The sequence below is a fragment of the Lissotriton helveticus genome, chromosome 6 (genome assembly GCF_964261635.1).
Source record: "Lissotriton helveticus chromosome 6, aLisHel1.1, whole genome shotgun sequence".
Taxonomy (NCBI): Eukaryota; Metazoa; Chordata; class Amphibia; order Caudata; family Salamandridae; genus Lissotriton; species Lissotriton helveticus.
In genome coordinates, this window is record NC_136067.1 from 423422780 (window position 1) to 423436306 (window position 13527).

A 13527-nucleotide genomic window follows, 5' to 3' on the forward strand; every position below is an offset into this window, starting at 1 on the left:
GCGGCTACAGTTTCGTCACTCCACGGGCGATCATGGCAGTCATTCCCCATCGGGGGTGTCTGCGGGGGTCGGGGACTCCCGCGGCTCCTCTAGAATCTTCAAGGTGGTGGAGGACTACGGTGGTGGAGTCAACCAGTGACCGGGCCATTTCTTTATGCTGGGCCCGCTCTTGCCAGGTCGACCGCCATTTTGAGAGTTCGGTAGCTACTGGCGATCGCGGGGTCAAATGAGCGGACGGGCTCCACCCTGCCGGGCGAGACGTTGCAGCATCGCCACAGTGGAAGAACCCTTTTCCGGGCGCCTGGAGCGCTGAGGGTGCAGGTGGGAAGCCTCCACCTGGGGAGGCGGGAGAGGCCTGTTCGCACCGTCTCTCCCTCCCAGTGCACCCCACGGCGTCTCGCTTGAGATTTGTTATGGCCGGACCAGGCGATGAGGACGAGAGGGGGGGGGGGGTCGGAGGCATGTGCAAGACATCCCCCCCCCAGGGTTGTTGCAGCAATTATTCAAGAAAGAAGAAATGTCCCGTCCGTCTTTGGGCCGGACCTCCGGTGGATGGCGGCCGGACGCCCTTTGCTCTGGCCCCATGAACGGGTTCCTTGGCTCATCGGCTGCAGCCGGATCCCGTCGGCCCCAGCCCCCGGCCGTTGGTGGCCGGACCGGGAGAGAGTGTGGAGGGACAACCTGCAACTCTCAAGGGCCACCGCGGCCGGACTGGGAGAGAGAGGGGAGGGTCGAGGACACGGACATTCCCCCCCCCCTAAAACTCTCCAGTGTTGTCAATCCCCCTGGCCGGGTCCCGCTGGCCTCGGCCTCTCCTCCGGCTACACCCTACGTGATGATCTCCTGGCCGAGGCGTGGCAGCAGGACCCGCCTTATATGTGTTGCTTCCGGCTGGGCGTAGCCGAAAACCTGTTGCCCTTTGGAAGTTTCTAGAATGGGGCGGATGTCTGCTGACTTCTATCTTTCCCAGTTTGCCGTTATTTGGCCGTGGCAGGCGGTGGGACAGACACGTTTTGGGGCAGTGAGGGGCGATGTTTTCAGGTTTCTTATTACGGGCTTACTTCTAACGTTTCTTGTTTCTAGGACAATAATAGGTTTTATCATTACGTATTGTTATCGTTTCTTTGTTTGTTATTTAATAAAAAGTTCATCAGTGGCCTACTGATTTTCGTTTTCCTATTCTTTTCTTTCCAGGTTGTTTCATGCTAAAGTTTCTGTTAACAGGATACAGTGATCACTTCGTTATTATTGCATATGTCCTTTTCACTAGGGGTGCTCTCTTGTCGGGCCAGATGACCTATCTCTAGTAAATGGTCCGGGTGAAACAGGTGCATCAATCAGTGGGGAGTAGATAGGCATGACAGATTACAACGGGGGAGAAAGGTCCGCATTACGTACCCTTTCACTACTTGCAAAGATTTTCCTACGTTTATTTGCAAACAGGGAATACCTCCAAAAAGAACTAATTCCCAAACAGTCAATGTTCGGACAATCAATCAATCAATGAGGAATGAAATAGGTACGACGTGTTAAAGGCTTGCGTTACCTACCCTTCACTATCTGCAAAGGGAGAGAGAATATTCCTATTCTTCCTCGTTTGCAGGCAGAGAAGATCCTTAAGAGAACCAACTTCGAACAATTCAATGCTCGATTCAAACAATCAACAAGGGGTACTGTGAACACAAATGAACGCCGCTTATGTACATACACATTGCTATTTTCAACAGGTTGTTCCTAATGTTTCTATTTTAGCGAGGTCAAAAAGAGATCCCATTAGTGGCCTACTGATTTTGCTCGATTTCTTTTGTTTTTTTACACAATTTTTCGCTATCTGCAAAGACTAAACAGAGTATTGCGACTCTGTGCTTGTTTGTAAATAGAGAATGAACCAAAGAGAACAATCAATCAAATGGAGAGAGAAGCAGGCACGACGGATTACAACGGGGGCAAAGGCCTGCGTTAACTACCCTTCACTATCTGCAAAGAGAGAGTACTCCTAATAGAAATGAGGGGTGGGGGGCAGCATTCAAAGGAGATCAGTGTGCATAAACACGAAAATGTTTTTACTTACCACGTACTTGACATTCGACAGCTTATGATATTTGCTATTAAAAAACCATTGAAATTCACTGAAAAAACCATAGGTTATAGACCATATATAGTTAGGAATTAGCATTTACAAAACCTTGAAAATTCACTGAAAAAACCATAGGTTATAGACCATATATAGTTAGGAATTAGCATTTACAAAACCTTGAAAATTCACTGAAAAAACCATAGGTTATAGACCATATATCGTTAGGAATTAGCATTTAAAAAACCTTATTTTACTCACACAAAACCATTGAAATTCCATATATAGTTAGTTGCACTAACTATATATCGCGCACCCGCAATCCACTGCTGATGATGTCACATATTACATCATTCATGACATGGTCAGTGACATCACTGATGACATCACTGATGACATCTCAAATGACATCACTGATGACATCACTGATGACATCTCATTTGACATCAATGACCACATCACTGATGATATCATTCATGTGACAATACAATACATCTCCTCACATTTTAATATAACCTTTGTTACACCCAGTGTTAAATACAGAGTATAATTTTTGAAACCATTCACACACCAATACTAGTTACTACATACGCACTCACTGATTCCTACGTCTACACACACATTCACTTATTCACCCATACAATCATTCATACATACAATCACTCATCTTTACAACACTATCATATGCACTCATACACCTATACAGATACTCACACTCTGCCACTCATCCATGGAGTTACTCACACACCTAGTCAGTCCTGTAAAGAATCAATCACACTTCCATTTTCTTGTCTATACAGTTAAACATAGAGCACCTTACATTTTCAAACATATACTAACACATACTTACTCTCTTATACAATCATTGATACAAGTACACATTGATCTGCACAGAGTCACACACCTCCCAGCCAGCCACACACACACTCAGTCTCCCATACAAATACTTGGACAATCAATCAATAACCCATATAGTTAATCATATAGCTACTGATCAACACATGCAGCAGTTTACAGAACAACAGACATAATGATGCACAAATTAAGACAGTTTTAGTCACTAACCCATGCACTCAGTGAGACACATTTAATCACTCACTCATACATTCAGTCATGCACCTACTAAATCCTTCATCCAGACACTTATACTTCCACTCATTCTTCAATATGTAAGACATATATTAACTTTACAGAAACATACAGTCACTGGATGTTGTCATCAGTCAGTCAGTCAGTCATAAGCTTTTATTCGATACGCAGAGATATCTTATAAGCACATACATAATACAGTCAATACAGTATACAAAAATTTTATGCCATAAGAAGTCAGTAAGAAATGTTAGAATATTAAAAAGTGATAAAAGGATATAAAGTCCGTTAATAAATTAGCTAAAACAAGGATTAAACAGCTACTGACAATCTCTTACATCGAATATGCCAAAACTGCTTTAAAAATTTAGCTATTCCACAGACTATGGGGGGGGAAGTGTCCGTGCTTAGGATACGCAAGGCTACTAAATGACTGCGTGTGCCCATGTTACGGCAGAGTGGTTTCAGCCAAGAGCTCCTAGGCCTTGCATAATCCGGGCATTCAAATAAGACGTGCGCAATAGACTCAATCTTACTCGGGCAACATGCACAGTTGGGAGAAGTGCGATCCGCTGTTGACCATTTCGATACCAGGGCACCTAGCGGGAGGGAACCAACTCTAAATTTAAAGTAAAGAGCACGGTCAAAGGGGAGAGTAATCAAGTCCAAGTAAGGTTCGATGGCCACAGTGTCTTTAATTTGTAAAAAGGTGGCAGTGGACCTGCAGTGATTGGGCTAGAGATTAGACGCTCAGCAGTCCATTTCCAAAAAAGCGCCTTGACAACTTCTTTTGGAGGGGCTGAGCGGGATGACCAACAATCCCCTAGTCCTATATTCTCCAACAGCTTTTTGGTGTCCTTTAACCATTTTATCTTGGCCCAACCCCCCTGGCTCATTATGTCTCTCAGGGCATCAGCATAGGATTTTAATTCTTCGCACCTCCAGATCCGTGTCCACAACAGAGTCATACACCTCCCAGTCACCCACACACACACTCAGTCTCTCATACAAATACTTGGGCAACCAATCAATAACCCATATAGTTACTCATATAGCTACTGATCAACACACGCAGCAGTTTACAGAACAACAGACATAATGATGGATAAATTAAGACAGTTTAGTCACTAACCCATGCACTCAGTGAGACACATTTAATTACTCACTCATACAGTCAGTCATGCACCTACTAAATCCTTTATCCAGACACTTATACATCCACTCATTCTTCAATATGTAAGACATATTTTAACTTTACAGAAATACACAGTCACTGGATGTTGTCATCAGTGATGTCATCAGTGATGTCATTTGAGATGTCATCAGTGATGTCATCAGTGATGTCATTTGAGATGTCATCAGTGATGTCATCAGTGATGTCACTGACCATGTCATGAATGATGTAATATGTGACATCATCAGCAGTGGATTGCGGGTGCGCGATATATAGTTAGTGCAACTAACTATATATGGAATTTCAATGGTTTTGTGTGAGTAAAATAAGGTTTTTTAAATGCTAATTCCTAACGATATATGGTCTATAACCTATGGTTTTTTCAGTGAATTTTCAAGGTTTTGTAAATGCTAATTCCTAACCATATATGGTCTATAACCTATGGTTTTTTCAGTGAATTTTCAAGGTTTTGTAAATGCTAATTCCTAACTATATATGGTCTATAACCTATGGTTTTTTCAGTGAATATATATATATATATATGTCATATATATATATATATATATATGTTTGCACAATTGTCCCTCAGCTCTGAGAAGAGCGCAAGGGTTCAGCCACGGCAGAAGACAGCGCACATACCTTATGCATACAGCCACGGGCGTCCCCATGAAAGATGATTGTGTGTTCGTGCTCCACAGCAGTCAGGCGGGTGTCTGGGCACTTCAAAATGGCAAATGCCTCCAGAGTGTTATTGATAAATTCCACACGTGAGCAGCTACACATAACGAACTGTTCTCCGTCTCCTCCGGGATTTATTTCTGCGTTGAGATGATAACGTCCCTCATAACTTCTTAAACCAGCTCCATTTAATTGCAGCTCCTTGGAAACAAAGCGAAAGTTCACAGCCGGAAACGGAAGAGTCAAGCAGCACAAAGCCCAACACAGCGCTCTGTGAAATGAGCCCACGAAATATTAGCATCTAACTGAACGCGGGAACTGCTGTCCAGCAGAGAAAGAAGAGTGCAGAGTTTGGTTGGCAGAGTCCGGCCTTCCCGTTTTTTAATTGTGCTTTTTTCAGCAACAAATGAGCCAGTTAAAGTAACAGTACTGCAAAGAGCACACAAAGCGCCGAAGGGGTCAGGCGGATGGGCATAATCTGCAGACTCCCGGGCTGTGTTTATTGTTTTGCTCTTGGTGCTGGGGTCGCAGTTAAGGAGCTGGACAAAGGGAGGTGAGAGGCAGAAAGAGAAAGTAGTTTTCATTAAACTCCACGCTGAATGTTGCAGGAAAGCATGTCATGCCTGCAGTAGGAAAAACTAGAGGAGAAAAAAATAAAGTAGTGCTTGCAGACTTAAAAAGATGTACTGTGTAACAACCAAAGTAAAGGGGCCATTAGCCATGGGAGGTTACAAATGAAGATAAGGAGGGACTAACAAGCAAATTGCTAATCAGAGGCCAGCATTTATGAAGGACAAGGACACAAGCCAATGAAAAATGTGGGCGGGGCTTCTCTTCCATACTCTTCTACAGAAGATCGCCATAGCAGCGCATGCATGCTGACTCAGGCTCGACCTAAAAATGGCAATGTAATAAAGGAATACCATCACAAAAAGAGTCACATTATGCTGCGCAATTTGCTTTTTACTGCTGCATAATTTAGTCAATGGTGTCACATATTTTGGTCTTCTCTGTTCTACGGGAAATCAGTTGTTCTGAGAGTAAAGCTCAGTTTGGTAATATGGAAGTGGCGAGCCAACAAATTGAGTCAGAGCACAGCCAATGGTCTGGCTTGCCTCTTAGAACCTATGCCCAAGCTGAGAGCTGAATATGTTTGCCATGAAAATCATGCACCAAACATCATATAAAATATGATAAAGTCTCTTCAAAATTCAAAAAAGCATTGCACTGTGAAGTATTTATTAAAAGTGACATTATTTAAACATAAAATTAGAACCATTCCTGTCCTGACAGTTGTCACGTGAATCCTTTATGCAGACCATATTCTTATAAATAGAGCAACATTATCGTCTATTAACTGAAACAGAAGAGGTTTTGTAAAGCTGGTACTCTGAACTCATTCATATGCAATAGTGAAGAAAAACTAAGATGTCTAAAAAACCAAAAATTTTGCAGAATATCACACAATTTGGTTAAGCAGAGAGGCCATGATTAAGCCAGGTTTTCTGATTTCACTTTGTACGAATCAGCAATTAAATCGGTATTTATTTGTCTCTCCTTTTTACCTACAATGTTAATGTTTTGTTTTTATCTTTTTGTGCATGATGGTAGAGTGGAGGTGGGAGGCAGAAGCCACATGAAAAATTGGCTCGTTTTGGGATTGAGATTACAGCACAACCCTGACCTCACCCAGGGCCGGCTTCAGGCTCGAGCCTGCTTGACCTTTCAGTGGATCACCCACCACTAGGTAAATATGATTAATTCAGATATCTGTACATATAATTGATTGGTGCACTTGGAACACCTGACTTGTCTGACTTGACTGTGTGTGTATAGATCTATGAGGTCCCAGCCTGGGGGTGAAAGCACTGTGAATATGTTGGACAACTTAAAAAGTATTACAGGCTGCACACAGTATAAGATAGACTGCCACAAAATGTGCAAAAAGTTTTAAGGGGAAACTTAATAACTTTTTCCCCCAGACTTGTGTCACGGACAAAGTGTTGTGCTGTAATTTACTTTCCAACACACATCCTGATTTGCGTTGGACATTTACCTAACATAAAGCAAAGTATAGCTAAGCGCTACTTTTGCAGCAAGTGTATGTTGCATGGATTGTATCTGGGCATTCCCATTAGAGGTGAGCGTGCCAACAAATTGACAGGGAGAGCCGAGTCAGAGCAGAGCCAAGGGTCTGGTTCGGATCTTACAGCCCATGCAAGAGCCACGCCCTGAAAATATTTGCTATGTAAATCATACAACAAATATCATGTCAAATATGATAAAGTCTCTTCAAAATACAAAAATTTGTATTTCTTTAAGATGTGGAAGCTCTGACATTAACAAGGCACGTTAAAGAACTTCACCGAAAAGTACTTGTTAAAAGTGATCATTTTTACCATGGGTAGTCTGAACTCTGATATTTGAATGAGCTTTCATAGGTGATAATGAAGGGAAACGATTTTGGGTGAAATAAAATATTTGCCCAAGAACACACAGTTTAAGCGGGGAAGCCACAATTTATTCAGGTTTTTTGGTTTCAGTTTGTACAAATCAGCCAGTAAATGGTTATCTATTCGTCTTTTTTATGTTAAGGCTTTATTTTTACCTCCAAGTGCATTTTTCTACAGTTTTTGAAATATAGTGCAAATGTGACCTGAAGGTTTTGGAGCACTTTATATTAGCACCAGGTACATTGCACAAGATCACATGCATTGTTTATTGGCATGGGGAGATTAAGTGATAGGCCCGGAATCACAGGATGCTGAGCTGACACAGTGGGCCCGATTCACAGAACTAACTTAAGACAAAATCCTAAACGTACTACTTTTGGTATTCACAGAAGCCAATTAGTAGTAGTAAAGTTAGGATTTAGTCTTAAGACAGACTTAAGACAGACTTAAGACCGACTTAAGACAGACTTCTTAAGACAGATTTAAGACAGACTTCTTAAGACAGACTACTTAAGACAGACTTAAGACAGGCTAAAGACAGACTTAAGACAGACTTAAGTTAGGATTCTGTCTTGAGTCTGTCTTGAGTCTGTCGTGAGTCTGTCGTGAGTCTTTCTTAAGTTTGTTTTAAGTCAAATTTAAGACAAAATCCTAACTTTACTACTACTAAATGCCTTCTGTGAATACCAAAATTAGTAAGTTTAGGATTTTGTCTTAAGTTAGTTCTGTGAATCGGCCCCGGAGACTCTAACCTGGTTCCCCAGATCCACAGTCAGCAGCTCTGACTGTAACACCCCATCCTGGGTAGACGTAGGGTGGCAGGCAAAAGCCAAAGCTCAACTCGTTATGAGCTTTCGGTGGCTTGCCCACCTCTCATTTCCATACAGCCGACCATGGTTTTTTAGTATTAAATCTCTTTATTGACAGATCATAGCACATACGTGAAAAACATGTAACCACATAGCCCCCAATACTCATTGCATTGCGAGATACAAGGCTCAAAAGAAATGGACAGGCCCAAGCCACGCTGCAGAAAGAGGCCCGGTGTATGTGCAAGCAACCAACATTAAATAGAGGAAAAAACATAATCAAGCAAAACCCCCAAACACCCACCCAACCCTCCTCTTCCCACCCTCCTCCCTCGTTCCAAGTCCACCACGAAAGTCATCCAAGAGCACATCCCCATTAACCCGTCTTCGGCTGTTCCACATCGGATAGGCGCAATAAGCTCAGGTAGCAAGGGCAGGTGACCTCCTGAAATTCCGAGGCCAGTAGAGACAGAAAGCGCCGCCACACCTCTGCATACTTAGTACCCTCTCCTGCCAGTGTCAGGGAAAGCTTTTCCATACCCAACACGTGCCACAAGCGATGGAGCCAGCCCTGAAATGTGGGGACGTGTGTGGAGCGCCAATGGGAAAGCATATTCTGAATGGCGGAGCCCAGAGCAATAGCAATCAGGCGGCCCCTGTGGGAGCACAGCGGATATGTGACTGGGGTCGGCAGGCCTAACAGTACGTAAGAGGGGAATCGTGGGATCTCCGTATCAAAATATGCATCAACTTCATTCAGGATTTGTTTCCAATACTCCTGAAGATGGACACATTCCCAAAGCAAATGTACTAGAGTGCCTGTCTGACTACAACCTTGCCAGCATGTCGCCTCTCTAGAGTGATTCATCGCATGCAGCCGCTCAGGCGTATAGTACCAGTAGGTTGCAACTTTAGTGAATGTGTCCGTGAGTCCCATGTGATATGCAGAGTGTCGAGCCCTATAATAGATGCCCTCCCATTCCTTATGGCTAAATACCCTCCCCAGCTCCCTCTCCCAGCGAGCCTTCCCAGCACTATAAATATGCCTGTACTTAGCTTGTAACCACCTGTACCGACCATTATTTATATTAAAAAAAAAAGGTAGATAATACTTTTTTTCCAAAATGTACATCCACCTACTTGAGGCAGGCATAAAGAATGAGCAAAATTTGTTTTCCTCTAAACTTTTTTAACTTTACGCATGTACAGCACTTTACAGCATACATTCAGTGATAAAAATATTATACCTATGTTCAAGCATAGTTTTTGTACAGAAGGGTATCCTTCTACTACAAAAACCTACGCTTGACATTATACACACACACAAGCACACACACACCCATACACCAAAGTGCATGGTTGTGTGCATTGGCGCAAGGCAGCTAAATGTGCACCAGGGAGAGACAAAACTGGCGTCATACCTTAGTAGATATGGTGCTGTTTTACTCTCTCCTATCGATGCCGGAAAACAACTTTGGGTACAATGCCACATTGTATCAAAACGTACAAATGTGTCCCTTAATGTGTAATGCGCTTTCAAAAATAATTTTCCTTAGTATGAATCATTGAGAATGCACCTAGTGCAGTGAGGAAAGCAAGACGGTGACCGCGTAGGTTCACCGCCGCCGAGCTCCCACCCTAGCTCCCTCTATCAATCAATCAATCAGTGACACTTATAAAGCGCGCTACATACCCGTAGGGTCTCAAGGCGCTGGGGGGGGGGGGGGGGGGGGGGGGGTGCCGCTACTGCTCGAACAGCCAGGTCTTCAGCTTCTTCCTGAAGGAGAGGTGGTCTTGGGTCAGGCGCAGGTCGGTCGGGAGGGAGTTCCAGGTCTTGGCGGCCAGGTAGGAGAAGGACCTCCCTCCTGTAGTCGCTCTTCGGATGCGGGGGACGGCGGCGAGGGCGTGGTTGGCTGATCGGAGGTGGCATTTGGGAGCGTAGAAGTTGACTCGGCTGTTGAGGTAGCTCGGGCCTTGGTCGTGTAGGGCTTTGTGTGCGTGGGTGAGGAGGCGGAAGGTGATTCTTTTGTTGACGGGGAGCCAGTGAAGGTCTCTCAGATGTCCGGAGATGTGGCTGGTTCGCGGGATGTCGAGGATGAGTCTGGCTGAGGCGTTCTGGATCCGCTGGAGTCTCTTCTGGAGCTTGGCGGTGGTACCGGCGTAGAGGGCGTTGCCGTAGTCCAGTCGGCTGGTGACGAGGGCCTGGGTGACGGTCTTCCTGGTCTCGGTGGGGATCCACCAGAAGATCTTCCGTAGCATGCGTAGGATGTTGAAGCACGCCGAGGAGACGTTGTTGACTTGCCTGGTCATGGAGAGGGAGGGGTCCAGGATGAAGCCCAGGTTGCGTGCATGGTCTGTCGGTTTGGGTGCGGTGCCCAGGGCGGGAGGCCACCAGGAGTCGTCCCAGGCGGAGGGTGAGGAGCCCAGGATGAGGACCTCCGTCTTGTCCGAGTTCAGTTTCAGGCGGCTGGTCGTCATCCACTCGGCTACCTCTTTCATCCCTTCGTGTAGGTTGGCTCTGGCAGCGGCGGGGTCGTTGGTCAGGGAGAGGATCAGCTGGGTGTCGTCGGCGTAGGAGATTATGCTGAGGTTGTGTTTGCGTACGATGGCCGCGAGGGGGCTCATGTAGACGTTGAAGAGGGTGGGGCTCAGAGATGATCCTTGGGGGACGCCGCAGATGACTTTGGAGGCCTCTGACTTGTACGGTGGTAGGCGGACTCTCTGTGTTTTTCCGTCGAGGAAGGAGATGATCCATTCCAGCGCCTTGTCCTGGATTCCGATGTTGCTGAGGCGCCGTACTAGGGTGCGGTGGCAGACCGTGTCGAATGCCGCGGAGAGGTCTAGGAGGATGAGGGCCGCTGTTTCTCCATTGTCCATCAGGGCTCGGATGTCATCGGTGGCGGCGATGAGGGCGGTCTCGGTGCTGTGGTTGGCTCGGAAGCCGGACTGTGAGGGGTCGAGGGATCCGTTCGTCTCGAGGAAGGTGGCCATCTGCTTGTTGACGGTCTTCTCGATGACTTTGGCTGGAAACGGGAGGAGCGAGATGGGGCGGTAATTCTTGAGGTCGGTGGGGTCCGCTGTTGGTTTCTTGAGTAGAGCGCTGAGTTCGGCGTGTTTCCAGCTCTCAGGGAAGATGGTGGTGTCGAAGGATGTGTTGATGATGTCTCGCAGGTGGGGTGCGATGACAGCGTCGGCCTTGTTGAAGACGTGGTGAGGGCAGGGGTCGGTTGGTGATCCGGAGTGGATGGAGTTCATCGTGCGGATGGTGTCTTCGGTGCTGATCGGGGTCCAGGCGTGGAGGGTGGTGGTGGGTGGCGTTGCTGCGGTCATGGTGTGCGTTGGTTGGTTGTTGAAGCTGTTGTGTATGTCCGCGATCTTGTTGTGGAAGTATGAAGCGAGGGAGTTGCAGAGGTCTTGCGATGGGGTGATGTCGTTGTTTCCTGCGCTGGGGTTGGAGAGCTCTTTCACGATGTTGAAGAGTTCCTTGCAGTTGTGTGCGTTGTTGTCCAGCCGGTCCTTGAATGCTGTTTTCTTGGCGGCGCGGATCAGCTGGTGGTGTTTCCGGGTGGCAAGTTTGAAGGAGGTCCTGTTGTCCGGTGTCGGTTCCCTTCTCCAGACTTTCTCGAGGGCTCGGCAATTCTTCTTGGAGCTCTTGAGTTCGTCGGTGAACCATGGGGCCTTCTTGCTGCCGGGTCTGCTAGGCGGGGTCCTCAGTGGGGCGAGTTCGTCCGCGCAGTTGCTGATCCACTTCGTGAGGTTGTCGGCGGCCTGGCTGGGGTTCGCTGAGCTGGCAGGGGGGTGCTGGCTCAGGGAGGTGGCGAGCTGGTCTGCTGTGATCTTGTTCCAGCTTCTGCGGGCGGCCTGTTGCTGGTGTTGGTGGCTCGTCGTTCTCTTGAAGGTGAAGTGGACGCAGCTGTGGTCCGTCCATTGAAGCTCTGTGGCGTGGCTGAAGTCGATGTCTGGGCTGGAGGAGAAGACTGCGTCGAGTGTGTGTCCGGCGAGGTGGGTGGGGGTGGACACCAGTTGCTTGAGTCCCAGGTTGGCGAGGTTGTCGAGCAGGGTGCTGGTGTTGCGGTCGCTGTTGTTCTCCAGATGGAAGTTGAGGTCTCCCAGGAGGATGTAGTCAGCGGAGGGGAGGGCATGCGGGCTGACGAAGTCGGCGATGTCCTCGCTGAATTGCGTGCGTGGTCCAGGGGGTCGGTAGATCAGGGTGCCTCTGAGGGTGGTGTTCGGGTTGGTGTGGATCTGGAAATGCAGGTGTTCGGCGCTGGTCAGGGTGTTGTCGGTGCTGGTCGTGAGACGGATGGTGCTCCTGTGGACGATGGCGATGCCTCCTCCCATCTGGTTGGCGTTTCGGTCCCTCCGGACGATCTTGTAGCCCTCTGGGATAGCGATGGCGATGTCGGGAGCTGAAGAGGCGTTCATCCAGGTCTCCGTGAGGAAGGCAACGTCCGGGGCTGTGGCGTCTAGGAGGTTCCAGAGTTCGATGGCGTGTCTGTGGACGGAGCGGGTGTTGAGCAGGATGCACTTGAGGTGCCTGCTTGCCGTACCTGCTTGCCGTACCTGTTTTTATAACTGCACTGAAGTACCTCCTGGTGTGGAGTGATAGTGCTATTTTGAACTCTAGAGGGCTGAAGTTAGCATGCCATACAACTCAGGATCAGGACTAAGGGGGTTGCCAATTTAATGAAAGGAAATACTGTTACATCTGGTCGAAAGGCGGCAGGCAAGCATGGCAGATGGGCGATAATGGAGTGTAGAGCTGGCAACGGTTCCTTTACACTGTGCTCAATTAACGCCCCAATCTAAAATGACCCTGGTCTATTTACTTTTTTAGCTATTGAACTACCTTTTTGGCCTGCACCATATATAGTGTGTGGAGACCTAAATTTAAATTGGTCTAGAGGGGGTCCTGGGGTTAGCAGACTTTGCTATACTGGGCATAAACATCTAGATCTTTAAAAACAATTCTGAGGGATATTGCTTTAATCGATGTCTGGCCCAGTCTGAAAGCTCCTGAGCCTAGAAACACTTATTATTCAGTCTCCCATGGCAAGCTTGCCAGCCTGGATTATTTCTTGGTGTCACCGGTTTTGGTCAAGGTGGCCCAGGTTGAACTCTTTCTCAGAGCAATGTCTGACAACAACTCTATTGTGTTTGAACTCCCACTTGATGGATTAAGAAGGGTGACGAGAAAATTGACTTTTGAGAGAGCCCTTCTATAGGACCTAGAATATGTTAACCATGTGA

At 46.8% G+C, this 13527-nt stretch overlaps 1 long non-coding RNA gene across 2 annotated transcripts in view; it reads left to right on the plus strand.

The window, feature by feature from the left end:
- Positions 1-13527, plus strand: part of LOC144762627 (uncharacterized) — a 169913-nt gene that overhangs the window by 92659 nt on the left and 63727 nt on the right. For both annotated transcript variants that reach the window (XR_013596114.1, XR_013596115.1), the window contains exon 2: positions 6627-6762. This is a non-coding gene — a long non-coding RNA (uncharacterized LOC144762627). The remainder of the gene's footprint in view (positions 1-6626; positions 6763-13527) is intronic.